General features: G+C 47.2%; 1 protein-coding gene across 2 annotated transcripts in view; it reads left to right on the forward strand.

Moving 5' to 3' along the window:
* PIK3C3 (phosphatidylinositol 3-kinase catalytic subunit type 3) overlaps positions 1-21,866 on the forward strand; it is a 1,987,152-nt gene that overhangs the window by 1,765,712 nt on the left and 199,574 nt on the right. The gene's annotated exons all lie outside the window — the stretch shown is intronic.

The raw sequence follows: 21,866 nt of genomic DNA on the forward strand, positions 1-21,866 counted from the left end.
TAGAGTGGTAGCATTTTTCCTTTGAGTCTCAATCAAGGTCTGTATGGTCTTCTGTCCAAACCTCCCCCAGCGTATTACTCAGCAGTACAGAGGCTAAACTCACTACTTACTGGTCTGGAGGGCAACCTTAAATTCTTTCTCGTGGGCACATGTGCCCGTTCTCCGCCTCCTCCCTATTGCAGCAGGCCACCTCCCCTCCCACGATGAGCGAAACGTCCATATGAGGGTCAGCTTAATCACTCCTTCCCAGGGAGGATCGCGTTTGGTCCTGGGTCTGTCTTGCTAGATTTGTTCTCCTCTGTTAGGGTCTTCTGTCTCCTTACCGCCTTTCTATTGTTGGTGCTGGTGTAATAGCCCTGCCTCCTCTCCATGTGTTAGGGCTACAGATCGGCTTCGTGAAATGAGGGATAAGCTCCTTCCACCGTTTATGATCCTTCTTCCACCATTTTAATTGCACCAGGACTTTTCTTTCAACGATCACCCACTGTCCTCCTTCCCGGCTCTATAGACAACTCGCCTCGTTGGTCGGAAGGGGGGGGACAAAGGCTTTCAGTGTCCAGCTCCTCCTCCCGGAGTGCAAGCTGCTTCCATGAGTGGGTGCCATCACTCAACGCTCCGTTGGCTGCAGACATGGCTGGGGGAGACACGTAGTGGCACAGCTGCTGTCCCCCACAGTTCTCAGCTGCCCATGATAGACTGATGCAGACGTGTACATCTTAACCAGTGGCCAGTGAACCGCTTCCGAGTTGAGGCGTTCCCTGTCTGAGCCCGGTAATCAGTGGTACTCTGCTACTCCTGAATGTGGATAAGGCAGTCTGCAAGGTCTGTGCAAGTTATTTTACTTTCACTCCGACCGCATCCCTTTTTGTTATGCACTCCAGCTGTTAGCATATGCCTTTTTGCTTTTATTTTAAGGCCTTTCGGGACAGAGCAGGTTACATACGTCCTGCACAGTTGGCCGCCATTTTGGAATCCCTGCTTATGTTTTTTAACCAGTATGTTTCCTATTTGTGTTTTTTTTATGTAAGGTGACACTTCCTCAGATAGTAGACTGACATGCATTTTCTTTCTGCCACTAAGTCATAGCACATCTGCATTCCTGCATTGTGCAAGATGACATTTATTTACAGGCATAATGCAAGGAGGTTCAGTTGCAGCTGTTTCCCAGACTTTGAGCAGCACAAGCGCAACACACAACTGTAGCTGAGAGGAGGTCTACAATGGACTGTGGGCCTCATTTGCCATCTGGATAATTTCTCTCTACTCATTTCTTAATGTAAGGCACCCATGTATGTCGATGCCTTTATTGCTATATGTACCCAGTGGTGTAACCAGGGGTTAGCCTGCCCCCTTAGGGTCCTACTTCAAGGCACATTGTGCTGTGCCACCCGCTTGGCTGAGCAGCGTGTCAAGCCTAGAATTTAGTATATTGCATGATGGCTGGAAGAGGAGACGAGCTGAGTGGCAGTACACAGGTGGTTGTCTCTGCAGTGAACAGGTTGCTTGTCGAAGCAGGTGGCTAAAGTCTTTAACGTTTTCCACTAAAAAAAGAGAGAAGAGATGAGATCTCGGTTTAAGTCAACAGCGCTTAGCGGAGGTTGGACGACAGGTTCCATGCCAAATATATCTGAAGAAAAATCACCTCAAGAGATCCTGCTCACCGAGCGGTTCCTCTCGCCACCACTCTTCCTCCTCTTCAAAGAAGAGGAATCATCACTCCACGGACACACCGGAAGCAGCTCTACAGATACTGTCTTCCACCCAATCTCCCACCCCAGATGAATAGGAAGCTTTTAGTTTAAAGATGGTTGACTACAGAGGTCTCGACTCCTATGGCTGAATATACATCCCAGCGCTGACACGCTCTACTGTCACCTGTAGAGGGCTCGGCACTGGCGCCGGCCCCCCCTCTACTTCGTTGTTATTAGCGATGATTGGCACCAACAGCGGCAGAGCTCCTTTTGAGTAATGCATCATTCAACATTTATGTCAGAGATGGCCAAATCTTTGACAAGGAAGGTGACCGCATTCCCTTTGGGATGGAGCCACTATTCCCAAGAGAAGAAAGGCGCTTCCTTGAGGAAGTCTACGATGAGGGTGAGGTTGCATTGGAATTGGCTTCAGGGCTACAGGCAGCTGGTGGCCTTGACACATTGCCAGAGTTGGCTATACGGATGGTACCAACTCAGTGTAGACTCCAGGCCTCTTTCCATCGCCTCATAGCCAAAGTGGTTGATGTCATGGGAATATCAGCCACACCCAGACCTAAAGTTTGATTTTAACTGATGAATATCCTGGATGATGGACCAAAAAGGGAAATCTTACTGCCTTTCTATGTGGCATTTGAAGCCCCGGTGCTAGAGGCCTGGAGGAAGCCTGCATCTGTGCCAGCAGTGGATCAGAAATTGGTGAGAAAACATCCTGCAGCTCGTTCGGACCCAGCCTCCCCATCCACTGATGCCTTCCTGCAACCTTTGTTTTGCAGCCTACCTACACCCAACCTGTGGGCATCCACTTTCCCCTCTCTGACACTGTACAGGAATGCTACAGTTTGGACACATGGGGGAAGAAGGTTTTCAACCTTGGGCAGCCTTGCCCATAAAGCTATGAACTTCCCCTGTACACTGGCCACATTTTCTTTTGGGCTCTGATCAGCGTTGAGAGGGGCACCCACGCACCTTCCCGGCAGGGAGTTGAGAGGCGGCTTTGAAGCCATTTTGCATGATGACAGAGAAGCTTGCTGGTGAATTTTGCAATCAGGTCTGGCTACGGCTTACTGCATGCCTGCTCTGGCTACTGCCTCAGTAGTCAGGTGAGGACTTCGAGGTTCGCACAGGATGCACAGGCAAAGCTTCTGAAGATACCCTTTGATGTAACTCTGAGGGGCCAAAAGCCAAAGCAGAGGTTTCAAGTGAATGTCAAATCTTTGAATCTGGCTTTCCAACAACCCTCGGTCCCATCCAGCAGCGGTAGCGCATTTTGTACCTCCACCTCTTATGCCAAGCGTGGGAAGGGTCAAGCTCCCCCAGGTATGCAGCACGCTCCCTTTTTCCCTGTGGGTAGGGACAGAGGAGGTTAGAGAGGCGGAATTGCCACCTTCTCAGATCCCTTGGCCACCACAGGTGAAAACCCCCCGTGAGAGGGTCTACAAGTGCATGGTGGGAGGGAGAATTTCCCAGTTCTGTGTGAAATAATCCTGCAAAACATTGGACGCTTGGGCCTTGCAGGTCGTTCATCAGGATTAAAATCTGTTTAATTAAATTCCCTCCAGACCATCTTCCATCTAACATTGCTCTGGACCCCCTACTTTTGGAGGATACCTGTCCAGTTCTGGCAAAGGGTGCCAATGAACTGGGAACACGCTTTGCATGAGGCAAAGGATGGTACTCTATTTACTTTCTGGTTTCAAGGGAGGACTAGAGCTTGAGTCCCATCCCAGATCGGAGGCTGCTGAATCTGTACCTGTTTAAGGACAAATTGAAGGTGGTCACTCTAGCCCAGTTCCTCTGTGCCTCCGATCTGCAGGGCTGGTTGGTGTCCCTGGAGCCATTGCCATTTCAAAGTCCTGACATCTGGTCTTTCTTGCGATCCATGTTTTTTTTTACCAATCTACTGGCATTGGTGACTCACCTCAGAATGGAGGGCAGTCATATGTTTCCCGACCTGGCTCGTCTGACCTCGCTTGCCAGACCAGGAGTCGGAACATCTGTTACGAACACGTGCAGTCTGTTGCACAGCTTGATCTTTTTCTTGAACTTCAAAAAGTCTCAGGTTTTGCCATCCAAGTCCCTCTGATTTATCAGCACGGTCTTAGACACTTGGCTAAGCAGGGCATTTCTGCCCGAGGACCATCTCTTAAATGGTACCAATCCTGCAAACCAAAGGTCAGGTTCCTGCACTAGCCTTCCTAAGCTTGCTGGATCTCATGGCCTCCTGCATTCTGGTGGTCCTGCAGGGCCAATTACGCATGAGGTTGCTTTAGTGGGCCGTCTTAATTTCAGGGACAAGCATTCAGCAGGTATTGAGTTGTTTTCTTCGAGACATTACAAGGTGGTCACTGAGAGACAACCTGTATGTTGTTTCTGCAACCATGGCCTCAGGTAACGGTGGTCACTGATGCTTCCTTGAAAGGTTGGGGTGCTTACCTGTCAGATATGACACTGAGTGGACAGTGGTTTTCCTCGGAGTCTCAGGAACACAGCAACTTGCTGGAGTTGAGGACAATCAGACTGGCCCTAGTTGTTTTCCTCCCATCTTTACAGGGCAAATCTTTGTTGGTCCTGATGGACAACACCAATGTCATGCACTACCTCAACAAACAAGGCAGTGTAGGGTTCTTGCTGCTGTGCTGATAAGCAAATGCGGCTGGGGTTCTGTGCCCTGGAGAACAATGATTCTCTGACAGTGGCTTAGATTGCCGGAAAGGAGTATGTTACAGTGGATGCCGTGAGCAGACAGACTTTGACCTCCCATGAGTCTGAGCTTTGCCAGGAAGTTCTAGAGAAAATGTTTCCCCTCTGGGGAACAACTCAAGGTTTCACTGCCAATGTAAACCGGAAGAGCGAGTTGTTCTGCTCCAGGGAATTTCCTTATTGGGGTGTACTGGGGGACTCATTGACTGGCAGTTGAAAAACAAAGCTCTATTATGCTTTCCCGCCAGTACCTATCATTACACTGGTTCTCGGGAGACTGCGTCTGTCCATGTTTATATTAATTTCCCCAGTCTGGGCTCGGAGAAATTGGTATCCGGTATTACTGGACATACTCATCTCCTCTGTGATGCCTCCCTAGGAGAGTGGCTCAGCTTTCCCAGTTGGAGCGGTGGGACCTCCAACTAAATTTTTGCGGTCGGAATCTTCATGCTTGCCTGCTGAGAAACTGAGATAAAAGGAGTCATATTTGTCAATTGATGACCCGGATGTGCTCCTCTCAGCTCAGAGACCCACTAGTAAGTTTGTTTATGCCTGCAGATGGTGTCAATAGACAGCTTGATGCCATGAGAGGGATCTGGACCGTTTATCCTGTTCCATTTCCTTTGTGTTAGATTTTTTGCTATCTATTTCCCCGATGGAGAAAACACATCCTCATGCTGATGGACAACACAGTGGCCTTGCACTGCGTCAACAAGCAGTGAGGTGGGGGGTCCCTGCCCCTATGCATGGAGGTGCTGCAGCTATGGTTCTGGTTACTGTAGAAACGGAACTCTGCTTTGGCTGCCCATCTGGCAGGAGTGGATCGGCTGGCGGATGCTCTGTGCAGGCAGAGCACGGTCTTGCATGAGTGGGAAGTGTGCCAGGAAGTTCTCAAAGAGATCTTCACCCATTGAGGGTACCCCAACAATGGATATGTTTGCCAGGAGGGCCAATGCGAAGTGCAGGCAGTTTTGCTCTATAGAATTCCCAGCAAAGGGTGCACCATTGGACGCGTTCCTGGTGGAGTGGGTCTTCGACCTGCACTATGTGTTTCATCTGGTACCTGGCATACTGTGGGTTCTCAGGAGGTTAAGGAGGTTCCAAGCACCCGGAGCATGATCGCACCGCACTGCGCGAGGAGAATGTCGTATTCCGTACTCCTGGACTTGCCCATCTGCCGATCTCCGGCTGCCTCAGCGACCAGACCTCCTTTCCCAGTCGGGAGGTTGGGTGCTCCACCAGCCCGATCCCAGTGTCCCTCAACCTACATTATATTATATTATATGATATGATATGATAAGTCATTTATAACGCGCCTGTACACAAGTGTTTCTAGGTGTGAAAACGTGTGAAGTACATGCATGGCTCATGAGAGGATGAGGTAGGATGACTGGGACTTGTCAAAAAAGGCACCTGAGGTGTTACTCGCTGCACGCAGACCTTCTACGGGATCATCGTACACGTGCAGATGGAGAATGTTTAAGGCGTGGTATAGGGGAATGCAGGATAGCCCCTTTTGCTTGTACCATCACTGCAGTGATGGAGTTCCTTCTGTCACTGGCCTCAGCAGGCCTTCAGATAGGCACAGTCAAGGGCTACTTGGTGGCTTTTTCTGAGTTTGAGGTCACTGGATCAGGAAACCTTTGCAGTCCTGATTATGACCCAATTTCTGAAAGGCCTTGTAAATAGGTGTCTGCCTATTTTGTGTCTGGTTCTGGACTGGGACCTCAATTTGGTAGGAACCTTTTTAGTGGCAGCTACATTTGAGCTCATGCATTTGTGTTCTTTCGGGTTACTTACCCTGAAAACAGCTTTCCTGGTGGCAATAACGTCAGTGAGAGGTGTGAGTGAGCTTCAGGTTCTATCTTGCAGGCTGCCCTTCCTGCAATGTTTCAAGGAGAAGGCTTCTCTCAAGGTGCGTATTAAATTTCTGCCAAAAGTGGTTTCAGATTACACGTTTCCCAGAACATTGATATGACAGTGTTCTATCCACCTTTACATCCCTTTAAAGATGAGGAAAGATTACACAGTCTGTACGCTAAGAGGGTGTTCAGCTTCTATGTGTCTAGGATGGCACAATGGAGGAGCGATGACCAAATCTTTGTGGCTTTCTTTCTGTCTAGGAAGGGTCTGGCTATGTCCAAACAGAATTCTCTCGCTGGATAATTGTCTTATCAGAGAGGGGAAAAAGATCTGCCTCCACGCATCAAGGCATATTCTACCAGGGGTGTGATGGCATCACCAGCCTTGCACAGGGGTGTGCCGGTGAAAGATGTCGCTCCAAACATTTACTAAGCATTACTGCTTAGATGTGGCACGTGCTTCTGATGCTCGATTCGGCAGAGCGTTGTTGCAGAGCTTCTTTGTCTCAAGGGCTTTCATCCCACCCTTGCACTCTGTACTACTTTGGGAGTCTTATCAGATGAGGAATCTGCAGGAGAATGCAGTCATTTGAAGGAGTAATGTTCTTTCCACAGATTCTTCTGCTGTAGTAATTTCTCAGTTTGGTTTTCTCCAAAAAGATGACTTTGAGAGTGAGCTTGATCTCTGTTATGCAAGATTGTGTGCCGTATCCTTTGATAGACTACAGCAGCCTGCATCTCCTGGCAATAGGAGCCAACCTTTGGCATAAGTCTGTACTACGGTCTCGAGGGGATAGCTTAGGGGTAACATGCTCGCCTTGGAAGCAAGACGACACGGAGCAGCGCAGATTCAATCCCCTGGTCCGTGCTTAGAAACCTCTTGGTATTAAGCGCGTTATAAATAACCTATCATATTCATATTCATACACACGTTGGTAGTGTGGCTGAGCAGCCAGGCTTATCTCAAGAGGGGTCAATGTGAGCAGTAGGGTTGTAACAGAGCTTCACAGTGACAGTTATTCAAATAAACACTTAGACAAGGTTTCTTGATTAAACAATTAGTAATGTATTTAACAGTGAGTTATATAAGCTTTCTTCAGGCGAGAGCAAAACATTTAACAATTATAATACGCTTCAAAACACACTCTGTTTCTCTAAATCAGACGATACCCATTGGGGATGACACACAGACACTTCCTACACCCTCAGTGGACTTTAATAGCTAGTACACTGTGGACATTGATTTATCACTGGTACATTTAGAGCAATACGTAGAATGGTGCAAAGGTTAGATTGGGGAACAAAACAAAGGTTAACAAATAATTCATGAACAAGTAAGTACTTTTTAACCCTTCCAATGTCAAGTAAATGTAACCCTTTCCTGGTGGAAAGGTAAAGACGCAGAGTTGGAGGTAAAAAGAGTCTCTGAGTGCCTGGACAGCCAATGTTAGTTGAGCAAAGTCTAGGGGAGCTGAAGACCTTCTTTTCAGGTAAGTAAAAGTCTTGCACAATGTTTTTGGAAAAGTTTGTAGAATTAAGATTCACTTGAAGGAACACATGCTGGGATTCAGCGGCACTTTGCGGTTTCAGCTCTACTCTGCCTTGCAAGCCAAAAGCCTCGCCTTTTATGCAGGTTTCTCCCATTCATTCCAGCCTAGCTGTCATTCACACAGCAGGGTGGCAGTCCTTGCCGGACAGCCAGCTGGCCTTTCACCTTAGGGTGCATTCCTGTAACCAAGGGGATTACGCACAGGGAGTTTCGGGCACCTCCCTCACTTCCTACCCTTGCCAGACATACTGGAGTCCGAGGTGGGCTTCACTCGTGAATCCCGCCAAAGGCAAAACAAACAAAGGGACCAAACCTGGTTTGGGCGCAGAGTAAATCTCAAGAGGGACCTTTCCAACAAGAAATCGCAAAAAAAGAAGACTGAGCCATTTTGACAAGATTGGCACCAATGGGTGGTTTACGGTACCTGCGAACGCAGCACGCTGTAAAAACACACAATGGTAGTAAAACGTAAACCATTGCCACCAGCCATTAATTATAGAAAGTGTAACATAAAAATGCTACATGAGAAAGTAGACAAAGGAAACGAAGTAACCCCTCCAGCTCTCTATGGTAAGATAGTGTGCGCTGGGTCTAGAAAGTAAAAAAATGTAATTTGACAATTTCACTTCACTGCTCTTGGAAACAGTAGTTTTACCAAGAGAAGGTATTTAAACCTTTGGGAAATCTAAGAAACTTCCCTGTGCCACTGCACTGAAGGTGATTTGTGTCACAATGCAAAGATGATGCCTATGGAGTTTGTCAGACTTCAAAGTCCAAAAAAACACAGCGTCCAAATAACAGAAAAATACATGAGTGAGTGGGGAAAAAAAGTCTCGCTCTCTCCAGGTTGGAAATTAAAAGTCCTAAAGTCCAGCAAAAGAGCTGGGAGTCTCTAAGGTAGAGAGGAATTAGCACATTTCTGAGAATTCTCCCTAACAATCTTAAGATTTTCATCGTCAAGTGATTTTTTTTTTCCTCCACTCCTTCCTTCCAAGGCAGAGGAGCGATTCTTTTGGCTGGGCCTGGTGCGGGCGCTTAGCTACTACATCTGTTGGACGATAGACATCAGCAAAGATGACCGGCTTTTTGTGGTTTATGCTGGTGCCTGTATGAGCAGGGCTGTAACCAACCAGACCTTGTCAAGGTGGATCATTCTCTGCATTCATTTATCATTTCTAACATGCTTAATACTGGAGACCAGTCTCTAAGCGCGGGCCGAGATTCAAATCTGTGTTGCTCTGCATTGTCTTGCTTCCAAGACTAACCTGTTACCTTTGAGCGATCCTTAAAGGCTTCGGGGGTCATTCTACCAGAGGTCTGGTTGCCACCTCTGTCTTACAGAGTGCGGTTTCCTGCTTCTAATGGATTCCTTCGTCACACAGATTCCTCATCTATGATAATCCTATCGACAGCGCAGCTGTTCTTTGGCAACCAGAGTGCGAAGCGTGGCTCTGCATCAGCTTCGTCCGATGCCTCTACGAACCCCGCGTTGGACATGATGTCGGGCAGTTATATATTGGGCACCGCGCCACGTGACCTCAGTTCCATTTTTCCACACATACTCTTCGATATCTGGAACACGCTCGTCGAGCTTTTTCGAATTTCTACGACTCCATGCCCAAACCCTGCAAAGGCCTCAAGATTCAAGCTGTGCAAGGATTGTGGCCAACAGATGTCTGTATCAGAACTGCATCAAATTTGCCTCTGTTGCTTGGGCATGAGCACGATAACCCAGGACTGCTGGTCCTGCCAAACCATGCACCCAAAGGCTCTACGGGAAGGGAAGATCTTCACCTATGTCCGCAATGGAAGTGGTGAAGTCTCTATCGAGATTGCGGGAGGCGGATCGATGTTTCTGAAAAGAACTCAACCCATCACAAAGAAAGGGATAAGGACAAGAAGAAGAACTGCAAGAGATCCCACTCCCTAAGCAGAACTTGCACCAACATTCTTGTCCTCTTCTAAAAAGAAGTGCCACTGCTTCAAGGACTCACCAGAGAAGGCAGCTCAGGTACCCTTTCCAACCCGATCCTCCACTCCAGAATAATGGGAACAATTTCGCCTGAAGATGCTAGACATCTTCACCAATACTCCAGCATCTTCAGCCTCTGCGCCGTTAGCTTAGGCAGTGGTGCCTATAGCAGAAAAAAGTGTCTAGTATTGGAGGACTTTCTCGTCCCTTGCGCCCCATCTATAGTGAACTGTTAAACACATGAATGGAGTGTTAAGAATTAACAATTCAAGAGGTAGATGGATACCAATCACTGTTAAGTAGAATACTTTAAGGTTAAGACTTTACCTGCCACTCTGTACACTTGGACCCCTCCTCCGTGCCCCTCTGTATCTAATCTCCTGCTGTATATCTGTTCTGTTATCTGTGAAAAGCCCTCCGTTATTCATCTGTACTGTTCTATACCTCTGTAATGCGCTCAGTTGCTTCTCGAAGCTAGGTTCACGCTCAATAAATAGCATAATAATAATAGATGAAGGTTTGCGCTCCATGCAAATGTTTATGCATGTCAATGCGTATCTTGACCTATTGATGTGATATTCAGGCTTTGTACTCTGCGTTGTGTGTTTGCTGTGAACTTCTGCCTATAAATAAAAATAAAAAATAAATAATAATAATAATAGACAAAGTTGACAAAACACATTTTTAATGGCAAAATCAATCCATGAGTCAAGCTAGATGCGTTTTGGGACTGTGTCCCTTCCTCAGGAGCAGCAGAATTCGTGTAAAGGTTACCTATTTCCAAAGTTAAATCTACAGTAAAAAACAGAGATGATCATTGTGAGGAGCCAGGAATGAGACGCGCACACAGAGGACTCATGTTTTTGGTTATAGACGTTTATTAAATAATAAAGGGGTTGGAAAATGCCTTACTATACCTAATCTAAGAGGTATATCCCTACCTCATGCAAAACTAAGGGTCTGTCCTGTGTCAAGATGTCCAAAGCAAAAATGTACTGTCTGAATTCCTATTCCAGCCCTCATATTCTCATTTTATTTCGAAAATATTTTTTATTTGAATTTTGCAGTTTTATTGGTACAGATCTACTGATTAAAGCACATCCTGAGCAAGCCCATACCAACCAAATATTACACAAACCAACAAACAACAAGCGATCAAAAGTAAAGAAAGAAAGAAACAAACATAAAGAAAAACAAGGTATCCAGGATTAACATCAACCAATGAGTCCGCAGGGGACAGTTCATGTCAGTTCATGTCTGTAAGCAGACCCTTCCCAGGTGGTCCCTGCAGGGGTAGGAATGGCTCAGACAGGTCAATTCAAGGTCAAATCAAGGCGAGTACCAATGGGGCCCGTAGCCTAATTCAAAAGTCACGAAGCATCAGAAAAGTATTGAATTCAAAACTCAAGGAAAGCCATAATCATTGTTCACAGGGGCATATCCATCCGATGGATGGAACGTGGCAAGAAAAAGTGTTTTCCATGCTGCAATATTCTCTGAAGGCTCCCATGCACCATCACTCAGGGCCTGTACCAAGCAGCAGCCTCTGCAGCACTTCACATCTAAAAGTCATTGTACAATAAGCAATACTTTGGCCCCTTCTTTTATTTCCAGGACATTGCTATTCGTCTTTTTGCCAACACACATGCTAGGTCCATGAATTTGATCACATATCTAAATGTTTCTGGTCTAGGGTATATGCCCAACAAACACTCAGCCGGGTCCCACTGCTATCGCTTGGCTCCAGCATTCACACAGGCTGAAACAATCTGGTGCCAAAATGTACAAACCCACTGCCATAATATGTGTATGAAATCTGCATCATCAGCGCCGCACCATGGGCATACAGGCGTTAACTTCTGATCGAGCCTAGCCACTCGATTAGGTGTCATGAACGTTCGGTAGAGCACATTAAGGTTCAGGAGGCGAAATCTAGCGTTGCAGGAAACCCTTTTTACAAAAACAAATGCATTGTCCCATTGAACATCAGTGAACTCCCGGCCCAGGTCTGCCTCCCATCACACCTTCAATCGCCCATTCCGCACATTGACCACTTTCAGTAGGCACTCATATGGTTGAGAGACCGGGCGCCAGCCATCATCTAGCTCATCCATCAACGTCAGAAGCACTGTAGATTCCGGATTTTCCGTCCAATTTGCCCATTTACTTTTTCCGAAAACTGGCCTTTAGGCAGGCCTTCCGTCTGCTCCATATCCCCCAGTGCTCGGAACATCCCATCATCATTCATCTCCCCCCATGTAGTGAGCCCCATCTCATCCCACGCCTAGCAACCACCATCTCATCCACCTCAGAGCATGCGTTAGCTGTTATAGGAATGTGCAGGGGACTAGGGGTTGCGTAATTTCAAAATCTTCAGTTCTCTGTTCCACATCTGACACCCTAGTTTGACCAGTAGTGTCAGCCGACCTATGCAGCACTCCGTAACCGAAGGCCTCTTTAATCACTGCAAAGCACCGCTTGGAGCAGCCTGGACTACACAGCAGTTCCATCTGATAACCAGCCAACCACATATTGGAGTTGTGCAGCAAGATAATAAAGTTCTAAGCATGGAAGCTGCACCCCCCCCCGTCACTATATGCCATGCACAGGGTATTCAATGCAATCTTCTGTCTCCCATACCCCCAGAGAAATCCTGTGTGGACAGTGTCCAAACTGCGGAAAAAACAGCTGCAATGTAGTAATGTACGTTAGCAAAGACATACAATAGTTGTAGTAGTACTATCATTTGCACTAGCGCTAACCGCCCCAGGAGAGACAGCAGTAGCCTTCCCGAAAAACACCATAGACCATCTCACCCCCTGTGATGCTGGAAATGCATCGGAGGGACGGGGCCTCTGTATCCTTGTCCTTTACTGTTTTTTATTGTTTGTTCTGCCGTATTTTCCGCGCAAGAGTTCATGTGGGACTCCTGGCGGTGCAGCTCTCTCTTTTGGTTTGGTTTACAGACCCATGGTATACCCTTATGGCACCCATGGATGGGGGACAACCCTGTGCCCCTAGTGTATGTTTTTCGGCACCTGTGAGCTGGCTCAGGAGATTCTCCTGGAGATCTTCGCCCTTTGGGGGACCCTACAAGTGGATCTCTTCGCCTCCTGTGTCAACCGGAAGTGCGAAAGGTATTGCTCGCAGGAATTTCCTCCAAGAGGAGCCTTAGGGGATACGTTTGTGGTGGAGTGGTCCTTCCCACTGCTGTACGCGTTTCCTCCTGTCCCCGTCATCCCGCAAGTGCTGCGGAGGTTAAGGAGGTTCGGATCCCGGATGATCCTCATTGCTCCGGCATGGGCCCACAGAACGTGGTACCCGGACCTTCTCAACTTGTCCATCTGCCCTCCACGCCGTCTTCCCTACCGAGACACTCTACTCTCACGGGAGGGGGTCTGGTTCTCCATCCAGAGGTCAGATCCCTCAACCTTCACACTTGGCTTCTGAAAGGTTGAGGTATAAGGATTGCGACCTCCCTGAAGACGTGATGGAGGTGTTGCTTTCGGCCAGACGGCCAGCAACAAAGTCCCTGTACCGTTGCCGTTGGAGAAAGTTCTGCGACTGGTGCAGGCTTAAGAATCTGGATCCTTTTTCATGTGACATTCCTGTGGTTCTCTCTTTTTTGCTGTCTTTAGCCCACAAGGGCCTGCAAGTGGGTACCATTAAAGGTTACCTGGCGGCGCTGTCTATATTTAAGCGCTCATCTGAGGATTGTTCTTATTTCAAAATTCCTTTAATTTCTCAGTTTCTGAAAGGGCTCACTAATGTGTTTCCACCGTCACCTTTCCAGGTGCCCGGTTGGGATTTGAACCTTGTTCTAAAATTCCTAATGGGTGCTCCATTTGAGCCTTTACATTCTTGTCCTTTGAGACTGTTAACCCTTAAAACTGTTTTTTTAGTTGCGGTCACTTCCGCTCGCAGAGTGAGTGAGTTGCAGGCACTTTCTGTTAAGCCACCCTTCACAGTGTTTCATAAGGACAGGGTTGTCCTTAGGGTTCGTCCTTCCTTTCTTCTGAAAGTGGTGTCGGAATTTCATTTAAGCCAGAAGGTCATTCTTCCAGCATTTTATCCTCCTCCGCATCCTGGTAAGGAAGTGGAGAGGCTCCATGAGGTTGGATCCTAGGAGTGCTTTAAGTTTCTACATTTCACGCATGTCCCGGGTCAGAGTGGACGATCAGCTCTTTATAGGATACGCTGGTAGGCGTTTGGGGCAAGCTGTTACTAAGCAGACTTTGTCTAGATAGATTATCTTGGCAATTTCTGAATGTTAGCGCTATGTGGTTAAGGACCCTCCGGTAGGGTTACGGGCCCATTCTACTAGGGGTATGGCTGCCTCTACTGCCCTGCAGAGGGGTGTTGCTATTCGTAACATCTGTGAAGCAGCCACATGGGCTTCGGCCCATACTTTTGTAAGACACTACTCCCTAGATTCTATCCATGGGCAGGATCTGGCCTTTGGCAAGGCGGTTCTTTACTCTGCAATTTAATTAGGCATTCTAAATTTCTATATTCTAAATTCTTTTCCCTCCTCCATATGTTGGTACTGCTTTGGGAGTCTGTCATAGATATGTAATACGTGGGAGGACCCAATCCCCTTGAAGAACAAGTTACTTTCTTACCTGGTAACGTTCTTTCGATGGAATTGTCCGACGACGTATTCCATATCGCTCGCTCCCTACCTGCCGTGCTACAGAATTTCTTATGCGATTCCAACGTATGTTACAACTGAGGCTGCGGGCGTCGTGTGTCCTACTTATAACATCCGGTGACGTCGGCTCGACGGAGGCCCTCGAGGACAGCGTATCGACGTCATCGATGCAGATGCCAAAAATGTTACGAAGCCGTACAGCTTTGGTGATTATCTGGGAATACGTCGTCGGACCCATCGAAAGAACGTTACCAGGTAGGAAAGTAACTTCTTCATCTCAACCAGCTCTGCAACTCCTCTTTTTCCCCAGGGGTCTTTAGGAGGCCAACGTTCATCCGCCACCTGTTAGCCCGCTGATATTCTAGTTGAAGGTCTAGCTCTATGGAAATGGCGCAGTGGTCCGAAATGCCTCCTGGCAGATTATCATAGCGAGACAACTTGAAGAGTAACTCTTGCAACACCATAAAATAATCAATGCGTGAGCATGTACCATGTACACGGGACATAAAGGTGTAATCTTGTGCTGTAGGGTTGGCAAGTCACCAGGGTTCTTCTAGGCTAGGGCATGGTCCTCAAAAACATCCTTTAAATATCTCCCTAGCCCTTTTTGTTCCATCCACATGTCTCTTTGTTTATTTACATAAGGGTCCAGGGGTAGATCCCAATCCCCCCTACCCAGGATCATGGTTTGCTTGCTCATTTCTGCAAGTACCCTGTGCAAAAATGGAATGGCTGCACCCCCCTAGATGGAGCATATATGGAGCCTACCACCACCACTCGGTCCTCTATATGCATCTTGACTGCCACAAATCAGCCCTCTCCATCTGACCATTTCTTAGAGACCCTAGTAGGAAGGAGACCACTCATCAGGATGGCCATACCCTTCTTCCCCCCTTCCATTCTACAGCTGTGATACACCTTCCCCACCCAGCCTCTCTTCAGCTTTTCTGCCTCTTCAGCCTTAAATTATGTTTCCTATATGAGGGCATCATCCCCCATTGGCTCCTTCAAGTACTGCAAGATCTTTACCCGCTTGATATAGCTATTTACGCCATTCACAATCAGGGAGATGATTCTGAGATCCCTATTCGCCATAATCTATCTGAGGATCTTGATCCGACAACCCTCCTCCCATCATCATAAACAATCTGTCCCCAGGGCCCACCCCTACTGACGTATTCAACCCTCCCTCTGCCCCTAGCGCTCATCTAGGAAAATACCCAGTACCGAATAGCTACGTTATAACAAACCTAAAAAAAAATAACACCAACAAACCGAGAACTTTCACCTAGCCTGTATAGGGTGTTCTCCTTTCACTCCCGCCTCCCACATGTCCATCGTTGGCCTTTGCCCGAAAGCAACTGCCCTCTGAGTTTGCGTCCCCAAATCCCATACAAGCTTCTACCTGGCGAACTATGACTCTAGCGTCCGCCTTGTCCACCCCATCCCCAACCGCCCTCCCATCACCAGATACATGTTCTGAACCTCCTGTGCCCCAGATCTACATTCTCCCCCACACACAAAACACTATAATCCACTCCCCTCTTCACCTTCCCTCTCAGTCAGCCTCAACCTACCCGCAGCTGACAAGCTTATTCCCCCAGCCCCTCTTTCGGGGCCAGCCATGCTCCAAAATCCACCGATGTAGGCACATCTGTATGATACCTCAACTGACCAGGTCTCTTGGATGTGTCTTGATTAGAGACCTAGATTTCACCGAGTGCCTGTCATCCTCTACCTCATCCTGGCTCTCATTTTGTTCATTAACTTGCGCCTACAACCCTGAAGCCTGTCTGTGGCATTTATCTTCTGCCACTCTCCTCTGATCTCCTGCAGACTTTTCTTTGTGCTCCCGTCGGCTTCAGGTGAGAGGTATCCATGGGAGAAGACTCAGTCTGTTACAGGTATTTCCAAAGGGCCTCCGGATCCGGAAACCTCTTGGTTTTCTGGTCCTTAGTAATCACCATTGTTGCAAGGTCTAGCAAGTCATGCCTGATTGCATGCTTCCTCAACAGAGGCATGAGTGCCAAGCACCACCTCCTAGTGTCCATTGTGGCTCTGGAGTAGTCTGGCGCTACATATATTTTATGGCCATCCCACAGAAATAGATTTTTCTTTTTAGCCAATATCAAGATCTGCTTTACGTGTTGAAATCTCAAAAGGCAGGCTATCAGAGGCCTAGGTACTTTCAATAGGTGCGCCTCCCTCCTCACCCTATCAGTTGGTTGTATTTCCAGAGGTTTGTGCATCGCTGTGCTAGTCCATTGCCCCAAGAATGTGATTGGGATCTCCCCTCATGCCGATCTGTTCAGACCATGGCCACGCGGCAGTGCACCAAAATACACCCTGGTTTTGTGCCCCACACAGGGTAGTAGGGATGAGGAGCGGGTCCCTATCACAGTGCAACTAATGTTAGGGGACCCAGCTGATCTGGGCCTGCGTCACAAAATCAGAGCCAGCCACAAGGGGCCTACGCGTCGCAGGCAGACCACCAAGTGTCCCAGCAGACCTCCACAACCCCAGCTTCTGCTTAAACGCTGCACCCGCTGACCGCAGGACCACAAACCTTCTCTCAGCCTAGGACTCGAAGCAAGGGCCTGGCAGACCCACCAGGAGAAAGCCACCAGGGGGGCCCAGGACTCTGCGAGCGGTGCACTCCAAACTGCTGGCCGAGGCTTGGCAAGCCCTCGCCGGCTTTCACCTTGCACTTCGGAGTCTCTCATGACTTCACTGCTGCAGCCCAATAGTCAGCGCTGCTTGCTCGCTCCTCTGTGCTATCTTTACTGCCGTCGTCCATCCGATCCTGGCAAGCCTCGGCAGGCTGCAATGGCGGAGCCCTAGAGGCCTCCTCCGATAACTACGGGGTGACGGCTGCCATTTTATATACTGTGGTTTCAGCGCTGTGATGCTTCGTTCTCTGTTGATTACCGTGGGCAGGCTGTCACATCAGTGCTCATCGGGTCCAGGTATTTTCTGACCCTGTTATCCTGCAAATTCAGTCAAAATCAGGCTGTGCAAGCTAGTTTCAAACAGGATCATACGGGAGCTCCACAAAAAGGCAGCCTCATTGCATGGCTGCTAGCCACGCCCACAACTTGGGAATAAAGTTTGATCCTAATGCCAAGGAACACGTTTACACTGATGGTAGAAGAGCTGACTCAGTGTTGAGCTTAGCAGACAGTGAAGTACAAAAGTGGGTGCCATGTGTGTTTGAAGATAAAGTTGCAGTGTTTGAAAGATTCTATACACAAGATTAAATTAAACAAACATTGGCAATGCCAATAGTTTTGGCGTTTACCTCTGTTTTTGCATTTATAGGCTCCAGGTATAAGTAGGAGAGTTCAGAGTTTCGAAGAGGGATGCAATAAAGGGTGCAGGTGTGCAATAGAATGAGAAGGGGAATAGAGAAAAGGAGAAAGCCATTGACAGAGGGTGCCATCCATCAATGATGAGCAACAGGAAATATGAGCGATAAAGGCTGGGAGTGTAAGAAATAAAGCAAGTGTGTGAGAGGAGGATAGGGGGAGGGGTGTATGGTGGGTGGGGAATAGATGAGGTTGGATGGGTGGGGGAATAAAAGGTGTAGATGAGGTTGGTTGGTCGGGTAAAGAGAGAGGTAGTAGTGTTGAGTAGACAAAGAGGGGATAGGATGGTTGGCGGTAGAGGGGGGTAGGGTGGGTGGGGACAGAGAGAGTTGTGGGTGTGGGTTGAAATTGTTAAGGTGGGTGGGGGTCGAGAGTTGGTAGGCTGGGTTGATGGGGTAGTGAGAGTTGATATGGTGGCTAGTGGTAGAGAGAGTTGGGTAAGGTGGGTGGGTGGGGGTACAGAGAGTGGCGGTAGAGTGGGCAGGGGTAGAGAGTGGGGGTAGGGTTAGAGAATTGGGGTAAGGCAGATATTCGCACCCACCAGGTGCTATACTTTGGGGACAATGGGCATGTTTCAGATGGCAAGACGGACAGCAAAGGGTTATTGAAGTGTGCCCCGGCATTAACACGTCTCTGAGATTAATTGCAGACGAATTGCAGGACTCTCTTGGACATTTTAGAAAAAGGTAGCTATTAAGCCCTGTAAGGGCTCGAACCCCTACCCTTGTTGCTTGCAGGCCAGCACTTTTACCGCTAGACTACCAAGGTCACTTCGAAACAGCCACCTTCTTGCACTACAGACCATTCAGACACTTTCCCACTCTGCCTTTTCAGAGGGGAGGGGGAGCTCTTTGCCTGCAACTTCAGCACCACTACCCAGGGCTCGAACTCTCAGCTTTGTCACAAGGCCATCCTGCTTTTTTCCATATATATCCCTATTCCGTAGCTGTATTTACATTTTAAGCAAAGCCTGGATTTCCCCACGTTGTCTCCATCGGGGCCGCATTTTGTCTGTCCGTGTTTCAGGCTCAGTATGAGGGCTGGACGTGCACGAAGACCTGCCTATATGTGACATGGGTATGCGGCACATAGCAATGTCTGAGCCTTTAATATCCTAGATCTCATCTGCACCCATCTCTGTGAAAGAGCAATGGTGGGACCATATTTTGAAAACAGATTGCCTTGCATTGCAAGCATTGCTGCAAGAAGTTAAAGGCCATAGGAAACAAGGGCACCCTTAAAGACTGTTATTGCAGATTACATTTATTGAGTGCATTCAGTACCTCGGCCAAGGCTGGGGAAAAGACTGAGACTATTTATTTATCCATTTATAAAGCGCCAAAGCCCGCAGGCATCAGGGTGCAGAGAAAGATGGAAGGGGGAGAGCCATAGATCGAGATCACAGGAAGTTCTAAATTATTCAAAAATAAGCGTTTTCAATCGCTTCCTAAAGCTCAAAAGGTTAGGTTCTACACGTAGTTCTTTCGGGAGCTTGTTCCAGGCTTTAGCTGCCTGAACTGGGAAGGATCTACCTTATCCTCTAAGACACTTGATACTAGAAATGGCCATACGTATTCCATCACTGGACCTAGTCGCTCTCTTGGGGATATGCACTATGCAATTACAATTGGGGTTAACTAAAAAGAAATAACTAAAAAGAAACGTGTGCTCCCTCCCGAGACAGGCAGGAGTCGGACCTACAATCACATGATCCGTAGACGAAAGTGTTATCTGTTGCGCCACTAGCCCGTATGGATAGGCATTTTCCACTATGAATATTTTAAAGCAAAAAGAGCAAACGGGTCAGTCCATCACTTGGAGCTGTTATGGCATGTTCCCTAGCTGAACCTTGAATGCCCATTTTGGTGGTGGGCCTGGGCGACACTTCTCCTGCCACATGACTGAAGACAAAAATGCTTTGTGTGTTTGTGTGGGCAGACAGGCAGCTTGCTGACTATCTGTCCAGGGCTGGATCACGTGAAGAACAGAAAAAAAAGATTGCCAGTGAAATTAGCCCAAAAATAGGCCACGTGTACACAAACTATCCCAAAATAGCCTGAAAAAGGCAAATCACTACACAGCTGGGAAATGGAAAGCCCAGCCAACTTGTTTCTTACATAGCTGCTGATTGGAGCAAATCGTGTTAGGGAGCTCCTCATTTGGTAGTACAGAGGAGGACTTTGATAAAAGAGATTTTAGTGAGTTGACCATTTCATTCCGTGGCATTGTTGGTTGTTATACCAGCCAGATATTCTCATTTCATAGCCCCATTTCTCTTTCTCTGTAACAATGGTTTTGACAAATGTGTGGCTTGCCCCACAAATATTCACCAAAAACAGAAAAGGAGCAGCATTTCCCACAGTGGCTAAATTACAAACAGTACCTTTGGGCTCTAAAATAGGATGTAGAGAATGAACTGGAATGTATGTCAAAGGATGGAGTGGTAAGACCGGGATGCCTCAGAATGGGTCAGTCCCATAGTAGTTGTTCGAAAGGTCAAGGGAGCAGTAAAAATATGCATTTTTCGGAGGGAAGTCAATAGAAATATGGTGGCTGAGAGGTTTCCTCTTCTTAAAATTGATGCGCTTGTTACGGATTTATCGGGGTCAAAAAAATTTTCTCTCGTAATCTAAGGTCAGCTTAATCATCAAGTGACGTTGCATCCTGAGTCGGCTGACATCCCACCGTTTATCATGCACATTGGTATGTTCAGGTGTGTAAGAAAGCCCTATCGGTTAATCTCAGCTGCAAGTGTATTTCAGAAAATGATTCACAAGGTCTTGGTGAGGGAGTCAAGGGAGTGAAGTACTATCAGGATGATCTATCGATTTGGGGATGTGATGAGGTAGAGCATGATAATAAGCTGAGGGAAGCATTAAGGAGATTAGGAGAGTCGGTCTTACTTTGACATTAGAATAGTGCAAGTTTAGGAAGTCACAAGTTGACTATTTGGGATACAATTTGTCTGAGAATGGTGTGAGGCCCAAATGTAATGTGATCAAAGAGTTAGATGAATTAAAGACATCTAGGAACAAATTGGAGGATTCTTCTTTTCTCGGCTTTATAAAATAGAATGTCAAATTTGACAAAGATGTGTCTCACCAGAAAAGGTATGCAGTTTATTTGCTCTAGCAAATGTGAATTGGAGTTTAGAGAAGTGAAGAGGGATAAAATGTAGACACCCATTTTGAAAGAATATAGAGATGAACTAAGGATCATTGTGTACAATGATGCTAGTAAATTGGGGCTGGGTGTTGTTTTGATTCAAGTGGATGGAAACAGACTTAACATGGTGGCATTTGCATCTAGAATTCTTAAGAATGTGGAGACACGATATTCAGTCATAGAGCAGGAAGCTCTTGCGGTGGTTTGGCCCATCACTAAATTCAGATTGTATCTTTATGGTATACTGTTTGTGGTGAGAACTGATCACAAACCGTTGGTGGCAGTTTTCAATTAAAAAGGATTGGATGGGGTATCGAGAAGAATTGTCAAGTGGGTGACGAGATTACAAGTTTTGGATTTCTCTGTTTAGTATCTTTCAGGTATGGACAATGATGTGGTTGATGGTTTGTCTAGGAGCCCAGTTGAAGAGAGAGGATGCAGGTGAAGTTTGGGAGGAAGATGATGTTAAGAGACATCTTTATGGTGGAAGATAGTCTTAAAGAGGAGAGATGTCAAGAGGCGTGTATACAGGATAACATTCGTAAAGAAACCAGTAATGAATAATTGGAAGGAAGCAGATGATGTGCAGGGCAAGTATAAAGTTGAACTCAAGAAGTACAAAAGGTTGAAGAATGATCTAAGTATACAGAGTGAATAGGTATGTAGAGTACAGAGATTGTTGTCCCAGATGAAATGAGAGAAACAGTTTGGGACATGAAGGACATATGGGAATTTCAAAGACCAAGGTGATGATGAGAATGGATATTTGGAGGCCAGAACTGGATGAATTCATAGAAAAGCAAATTGAGCAATGTTTGGCATGCAAAGTAGTGACAAAGTGTTGGAAACCAGGGCATCATCCATGGCTGTGGTGAAGGTACTTGGTGTAT

The sequence above is a fragment of the Ambystoma mexicanum genome, chromosome 6p, assembly GCF_040938575.1.
Source record: "Ambystoma mexicanum isolate Mex_15411 chromosome 6p, UKY_AmexF1_1, whole genome shotgun sequence".
NCBI lineage: Eukaryota > Metazoa > Chordata > Amphibia > Caudata > Ambystomatidae > Ambystoma > Ambystoma mexicanum.